Below are 8787 nucleotides of genomic sequence, written 5' to 3' on the forward strand. Positions count from 1 at the left end.
CCTAGACTATCTACACTGAAAATACTTTGGAATCTGGATAGATAATTTTAGAGATCTGATGTGGGAGGTGATATATGCTGTGAATAAGTTTTATTACCATTGGTTAATAAAGAAGCTGCTCTCAGCCAATGGCTTAACAGAGTAAAGTCAGAGAGAGAGAGAGAGAGAGAGAAAGAGAGAGAGAGAGAGAGAGAGAGAGAGAGAGAGAGAGAGAGCAGAGTAGGTGAAAAGTCATGTAGCCCTGCCAGAGACAGATGCTAGATGGCACTTTACCCAGTAAACCACAGCCATGTGGAGATATACAGATTAATGGAAATGAGGTAATTTAGGATATAAGATCAAGCTAGAAATATTCTTAAGCTATACAGTTTCAGAGTGATTATTTCAGCTCTAAGCAGCCAGGAACAAATGAGCAGCCTCTCCTAAGAGACTGACGGGCAAATGTAGAGCTGACTCATCTACAGAAAGCCTGGGAAAGCTTGGAAAGGAATCCTAGACACAAAAGAACAGAGTTAAGCATGGCTTTTTGATAGCAATATTTTGTCCAGGGGGCTCTGTTTGGTAGAAGCAAGCAGAGGCATTCTTTCTTTTTTTGATTTTTTTAACTGATTTTTATTTAGCTCTACATTTCTCTCTGCTCCCCTCCCTGCCTCTCTCCTTCCCTCTTCAGACCTCCACCAAGGTCCCCATGCTCCCAATTTACTCAGAAGATCTTGTCTTTTCTACTTTCTACTTCCCATATAGATTAGATCTATGTAAGTCTCTCTTAGTGTCCTCATAGTTCTCTAAATTCTCTGGGATTGTGGTTTGTAGGCTGAATTTTTTTGCTTTATGTTTAAAAACCACCTATGAGTGAGTATATGTGATAGCTGTCTTTCTGGGTCTGGGTTACCTCACTCAAAATAATGTTTTCTAGCTCCATCTGTTTTCCTGCAAAATTCAAGATGTCATTATTTTTTTCTGCTGTGTAGTACTTCATTGTGTAAGTGTACCACATTTTCCTTATCCATTCTTTGGTTGAGGGGCATTTAGGTTGTTTCCAGGTTCTGGCTATGACAAACAAAGCTGCTATGAACATAGCTGAGCACATGTCCTTGTGGCACGATTGAACATCCTTTGGATATATACTCAAAAGTGGTATTATTGGGTCTTGAGGAAAGTTGTTTCCTAATTTTCTGAGAAATTGTCACACTGACATCCAGCTTGCATTCCCACCAGCAAGGCAGAAGTGTTGCCTTTTCGGCATAAGTTGTCATCAGTGTTTTTGATCTTGGCCATTCTTACAGGTGTAAGATGGAATCTCAGAGTTGGTTTGATTTGCATTTCTCTGATGATTAAGGATGTTGAACATTTCCTTAAGTGTCTTTCAGCCATTTTAGATTCCTCTGTTGAGAGTTCTCTGTTTAGGTCTATAAACCATTTTCTTATTGGATTATGTGATATTTTGGTGTCCAATTTTTTGAGTTCTTTGGATATTTTGGAGATCAGACCTCTGTCTGGTGTGAGGTTAATGAAGATCTTTTCCCATTCTGTAGGCTGTGGTTTTGTCTTGTTGACCATGTCTTTTGCTTTACAGAAGCTTTTCAGTTTCAGGAGGTCCCATTTATTAATTGTTTCTCTCAGTGTCTGTGCCTCTGGGGTTATATTTAGGAAGTGGTTCCCCGTGTCAATGTATTCAAGTGTACTTCCCACTTTCTCTTCTATAAGGTTCAGTGTGGCTGGCTTTATGTTGAGGTCTTTGGTCCACTTGGACTTGAGGTTTTTTTGCATGGTGCTAGATATGGGTCTATTTTCATTCTTCTACATGTTGATATCCAGTTATGCCAGCACCACTTGTTAAACATGCTTTCTTTTTTCCATTTGATATTTTTTGCCTCTTTGTCAAAAATCAGGTATTCGAAGATGTGTGGATTGATATTCAGGTCTTCTACTCAGTTCTATTGGCCCTCCTGTCTGTTCTTATGGCAATACCAGGCTGTTTTTAATACTGTAGCTCTGTAGTAGAGTTTGAGAATGATTCTCTATATGAACAAATCCTGTACTTGAACCACAGGGAACTCTAAGTTCCCATACGAAAATCTGCTCTTCTCTCCAGGAGCATGCTCCTGGGAAACCCAGGCTGTCAATGTAAAGAATTTCTTTCACAAATGAGGGTCCTGCATTGACTGCCTACCTTCACTCAATTGACACATTGGAGGGAAGTGGTACCTGCCACCGTGATCCTAAACCCACATAGAAAAGAGGCACTGATGTTATTAGTTACCCACCTGTAACAGATTCCTAACTGAGGAACAAAAATTAGGAGATCAAAACCCATTGATTGATTTATCCTGTCTTGAGGGATGAGTAGCATTGGAGACAGACTTTCAGGAGACCTGGGCTGGGAATTGCTGAGAGGATTGAATCACTGAAGTTATTTTCCTGTCCTCTAGACTTTGTGTGTCCCTACAGACATAATGATCTGGAGAAAGATGATAGATGTGGGGAGCATTTTACAGATCACAATCTAAGGGGAAGGGGAAGCATCTCAAAATCCCTTCTTCAGTAACTGTTGAAAATATTCTGTACCCTTTAGAAGCCAGAATACTCTCTCCCATTTAAGGTCCAGCATGGTAAGCACGGAAGTTCAAAGTTTAAAGAACAGAACTCACCACTGAGGAGGAAAATTATGAGGTAATGAGACACTGAATCTCAGCAGTCTGATTGATGGAAATGAGAAGTAATTAGGCTTTTCTCATAGCACACCCTTAAGTGGATCAGGAAGAGAGTATAAGGAGGATTAACTGGGGAGGACCAAAAAGGCCACCAATACATTTAGTGGAGCCACCCCAGGGACTGTGAGTCTGAATTGAATAAAAAGCAGGAAGGAAGACAGCCACTTTCAGAGAATCCTGTCTGACTCTACTCCTGCCTCCTTATATGAATACTTCCACCCTGACCTCCATGTTGTGAACACTGACAAGGTAAGAAAAGCATCTCTTCCCAGATTGTGTACATGGGAGGAATTCTTATAACAACATGAGAAGAATAATAACAGTTGTGTAGGAATGGACACCATTCCCTTATTCATGGAAGATTGACCACAGTAAGCAAAATTCTCTTGAGATTGTTGTTCTTGATTCACGACTTGACTACACCTGGAATTAACTAAAATCCTAAAACAGAGGGCACGACTGTGAGAAATGTGTTTGCTAAAGTTGAAGTAGGTACAGCACTTCACAGACACACTTTGGAGGCAGAAAACCACAAACATTTATCCCAAGGCCTGAAGAAACACACCTTTACCATATCTAGAGTCTGAAGGACACACCTTTAGCTGGGCCACGCCTTCTGCCTCCTGGGAGCCTATAAAAAACATGGAGGAAGCTGTTGCTCATTGCCTGCTTGCCCTCACCTTGCAGCAAGACCATTCCCTCACTGGCACTGGAGAATTCTTCATCATAATTCCAGCATAGATTAAAGACCAGCCAACACGTCTAACCTCTTGGACTGAGTAAGTACTGGAGTCTTGGACTTTCCCTTCACAGGTAGCCTTTGTGGGATTAGCAGGACTGCAGCCCTAAGTCATACTAATGAATCTCCTTGGTTCACACAGAGAGCGTCCTTGGGTATGTTCTGTTACTCTAGAGAACCACTGTGCAAAATTTTGGATGAGTATATAAAATGTTGCAAGTTTTCAAAAGTTGTGTATGATTCTCAAAATTAGAAATCCATTGACCTAAGATTCAATCCAGAAAGAAAAAAATGAAGTGATAGAACAGTCCCTTGTAGCCTAGTCTGAAAACTGAATCTAGAATTGAAATCTGGATAATTTCAGAGACTCAAGTTTCCAGCCTCATAGAAGAGGGAACAGAGGAGAACAGAAGCTAAAAATATCTATCATGCCTATTATTGTATCCTACAGGGCAAGAGAAGACAAATCCTAGTTTTTCATTTTGGATCCAGTTTAACCTTCAAACTACCTCCAGGAGAAATGTCACAGGACACCATTAACCAGAGCTGGGCCTATAAAGTGTTCAACATCCAGAATTTCTACTGCAGGTGGACCATCCGCAACTTCCGTTTTATTCTGGAGGAAATGAGGGACAGTATTAGAAGCCCAAATTTCTCAATAGGAGGCGATGACAAATGGTGTTTGAGAGTTCACCCTAAGGGCGTCGATGAAGAAAGCTCAGATTACCTGTCAGTTAACCTAGAGTTGCTCAGGTCTCCAAAGAGTCCCCTTACGGCACGGTTCAAGTTTTGGATCATCAACGCCAAAGGAGAAAGATACGAACCTGTGACTACCCCAAAAGACTGTAGTTTCCTGCCAGGCTACCAAAGCGGTTTCAAAATGTTCATCCTTCGAGATTTCCTCTTGGACCATTCTCATGGGCTTCTCCCTGAAGACCAGTTCACCCTCCTCTGCATGGGGATCCTGGTCCCGTACTCCTACAGTATCCCTGACGAGAGCACGGAGCAGAGAATCCAGGTTCCCAAAGGCCCATTAGGAGATGATCTAGGAAAGCTGTGGAAGAATTCCAGCTTCACAGACTGCTGCCTGGTGGTAGCGGGCCAGGAATTCCGGGCTCACAAAGCCATCTTAGCTGCTCGCTCTCCAGTTTTCAGAGCCATGTTTGAACATGACACGGAGGAGAGCAGAAAGAATCGCATTGAGATTCATGACCTGGAACCTGAAGTCTTCAAGGCAATGATGGGCTTCATTTACACCGGGAAGGAACCTGACCTCCACAGCATTGCAGATGCTGTGCTGGCAGCTGCTGACAAGTATGGCCTGGAGCGTTTGAAGGTCATGTGTGAGAGTGCCCTCTTCAGGGACCTCACTGTAGAGAATGCTGCCCACACTCTCTTCCTAGCTGACCTCCACAGCACACGGCACCTGAAAACACAGGTGCTGAATTTTATTACAGCTCATGCCTCCGAGGTCTCTCAGACTGCAAGCTGGAAGACAATGGTGGATTCATACCCTCACTTGGTGGCTGAAGCATACAGCTCCCTGGCTTCTGCTCAATGCAATCTACCGGAGCCCCCTCCCAAACGCCTGAAGCAATCCCAGGACCCTGTCACCTGTGTCCTACATTTGTATCCCAGAAGCAGTGGTCACTGATACCACCAATGACTCCTGGGTAGACTATGGGGTATTTACAGCAACTCTGGGGAAACACATCACGGTTAGTAGTGTTTTAATACATTTATTAATGAATTGATTATTGTATTGGCTTATTATTTGTATCTTGATAAGTCTTGCCTGAATACCAGAAGTAAAGCTAAAAAGCCACTAGAGGTCAGGCAATGGTGACACACACCTTTAATCCCAGGATTTGTTAGACAGAGTCACATGGATCTCTGTGAGTTTAAAGGCACCTTAATCTAAACAATATCAATGTAGTAACAAGTCCAGGTGGTGGTGGTTCACACCTTCAGTCCTAGCCTAGGGAATCCCAGCACTAGAGGTAATGTAAAATGGGAGGAGAGAGGCTTAGTCTGTCTATTCTACAGTCACCCAGCCTTAATAGAGGAAAGATGTCTCTAGTGTCTTGGCTGCTTTGCCTTTCTGGGTTTTGGGTTGAACCCCAATATCTATCTCTGGATTTTTATTTTTCTTGCTACAGAATGGCAGGGTGGGGGAGGAACAGTGATGAACTCTGATGGACTCTATGCAACGTCTGCTCTATTGCCGTACTGGTTTGATTTTTGTCCAGGGATTTGGAAACTGGGATTCAGTTTAGTTAATACTCCAGCACATCCCAACAGGGTTTCTTTGGAGAAACCTGTCTGGATTGAACTGTGCAGAACATATGATCAAAGGCTCAGAGCAAAGGAGAAAACAAACGTGAATGTTTTCTTACAAGAGAAGGGATTGAGAATAAAGACATTTTCCCTCCAAACTCAGTTTGTGCAGACTGGAGAGATGAATCAGTGGGCAAAAGCAATCGTTCCCCTTGCAGAGGACCCTTCTTCAGTTATGTAGACAAAATTTTACCCCAATATAATACAATATAAAAGGAATAAAAATTGTAGAATCATTTTGTGGATTCCAGTGGTGTTTCTGTTAGAAGCAGCCCAGCTCTGCTCAGCTGAGGAAGTTTGTGCAGGGTCCTCACAGTCACATAAACACATGTTAATGAAATGAGACCTAATGAGATTGCTGTACTCAGAGACTGGTGCCTCGCCCAGCTGTCACCAGTTAGGCTTTCTCCAGCAGCTGGCGGCAGCAAATACTGAGATCCACAGCCAAACTTTAGAGTTCAGGGAACCTCAAGGAACAGGGAATGCAGGATTGTAGGAGGGATGAAAGATACCAGAACAGGGGTCACAGAATCAGATAAACGGGGATCATAGGGCATCATAGGGGCTCACAGGGACTGAAGAGGCAATCACACTGTCTGTATGGGTCAGCACTATGTCCTCTGTATGCATACTGTGGTTGTTTACTTCAGGGGTTTTTGTGGGATTCCTAAAGAGTGGGAGTGTGGGGAGTCTCTGACCTGTTTGTCTGATCTTGGGAACCTTTTCTTCCTTCTGGTTGACTCCCCCAGCCTTGATATGAGAGTTTGTGCCTATGCTTATTGCATTTAATTATGATGTTATCAGTTGATATTCCCATGTTCAACTTCATGAAGCAGCTGTCAGAACAGAAAGATGGAATGGACATTTCAAGACACAAGGAAAGATTAAAGAAGTAACATCAGCCTCTAGTACTGGGTCAGGATTCTGCAGGAGGCAGCTGTCCCCTTAGCCCATGTCCATTGGTCCACGCACTAAGGGGTAGAAAAGGGAATAGCTCCTCTCACTATCACCCCTAGCGACTCCTGGGGAAAATCTTTGCTTCCCATTTTCATGGCCTTGAGTTTTTTAGGTCTGAAAGTTTTGGTTCCAGGGTGATTGGTGGTGTGGGGGCCGTGGCCCTGTCTGGAGCCACAACAAATATTCCATTGTATGGAAGCTCAGACTTCTCCAAAGCCATTTTGAGCTTCTGATGTCCTTAATACAACAGGCTGAGAATGAAATAACAGTGTTAGGAGGGCTGATTGATCAAGATATCCATCAGAAATTTGAATTGAGTCTCCACAATAAAGGCAAGAAAGGTTATGGTTGTTGGTCAGGAAATCCTTTAGGTATCTTGGCGCTGCATTGTCCAAAGATTAAAGACCTTGGGAGACTGCAACAGCCTTCTCCAGGCAGATGACAAAAAGTGTAGATGCACCAGGAATGAAAACACATTTCACAGCTCTAAGTAAAGAGCCAAGATGGGTTGTGTATTTCTACTGAAGGAGAGTAAAGACAACCATCCTTATATGGTCAATTATACTTTTTGAATTCTGTACATTGAACCATCTCTACATACCTGGGACAAAGCATAGTTCGTCATGATAAAAATCATAGAATATTATGGCATTCAGTTTGTAATTACATAATGAGTATTTTTGCATCAGTGTTCATAATATTTTTGTCTGTGATTTAGCTATCATTGTAATTTTGAACTCATAAAATAAATTTTGTAATGATCCTTTGTTTCTATGTTCTGGAATAATTGAAGGACTATGTGCTTTAACTTTTCTTTGAAAAGCAGGTAAGTCAATATGCCAAAAGTGTCTGGTCCTGGGCTTTTTTGGTGGGAAGACTTTTAGTGATTATGCTATTTTACTAGGTTTTTTCTGTCTGTTTAAAATACATATCTCACCGGGCAGTGGTGGTGCATGCCTTTAATCCCAGCACTCGGGAGGCAGAGGTGCATGAATCTCTGAGTTTGAGGCCAGCCTGGTCTACAAGAGCTAGTTCCAGGATAGGCTCCAAAATTACAGAGGAACCCTGTCTCGAAAAACCAAAAAGAAAAAAAAATACATATCTCATCTTGATTTCCTTTTACTATGAGAAACCTATTGTTTCCTATTTTGTTTATCTTTGATCCCTTTTGCTTTGAGTATGTAGTGTCTTTACTTACTTCTGATTAGGTTATAGTTGGTCTATTGTTAGCTATAAAAGTGAGTACACCTATATTCCTAGGTTCATTTGCTTGGAATGTCTATTTCTAAGGCTTTACTGTGAAGCAACCTCTACCCATTTTTCTAAGGTGGGTTTCTGGCTGCAGCTAAAGGATGGAACCTGCTTTATTATGCACTTTTATTAGTCTGTGACTTCTCACTGGGGAATCTGTTGGACCCTGAAGTCCAACTATCAGGAGTCACCGCAAGAGACCACCCTCACACCACAGTTGATGTAAAAGCATGAGAATTTTTAATTCTGTCGCAACAGGGTCTTTCAGCATTCGAGAAGCCAAAAGACACTGAATAGCTGGTACAGGCTACTTTTAAAGCAAAAAGCCATAGAAACAAGGGGGGGCTCAGGGGTTGTTTTCCAACTATTGGGATTGGCTTATTCAAAGGGCTATTAACAATAATTAGTCCAAGCCAGGAATAGAGGGCAGTTGCCAGATCAGGTGAGGTAAGAGGAAACATTTGAGGGTTACTGTGATTCCCTCCCAGGGACTGAGTCAACATCTTAAGGGTTATCTTGCCCCAATTTCAATAACTGAGTTCTATCTGGAGAACATTCACAAGGAATCAGGGAGATGGAAAGTTCCCAACATTTCAGTACGTGTGTGGGTAATTGTTAGATAACTGGTTCCCAGGGGAGGGGGGAAAGCACTGAGAGGCCTCAGAGTTATTTTACAGTTTTACAAATCAAGACCACTGATAATGAGAGCTATCAATGACCAAGGATGATTGATTCCTAATATTTTGTTGTTATTGTATTGGTAGTGGTGGTGGTGTTTTTGTGTATGTA

At 42.3% G+C, this 8787-nt stretch overlaps 1 pseudogene; it reads left to right on the forward strand.

Annotated features, from left to right (window-relative positions):
* Nucleotides 1-3910: 3910 nt before the first annotated feature.
* LOC125414761 (speckle-type POZ protein pseudogene) lies at nt 3911-5644 on the forward strand (annotated as a pseudogene).
* The last annotated feature ends 3143 nt before the right edge of the window (nt 5645-8787 follow it).

This window comes from Myodes glareolus, chromosome 17, assembly GCF_982192425.1.
Source record: "Myodes glareolus chromosome 17, mMyoGla1.1, whole genome shotgun sequence".
NCBI lineage: Eukaryota > Metazoa > Chordata > Mammalia > Rodentia > Cricetidae > Myodes > Myodes glareolus.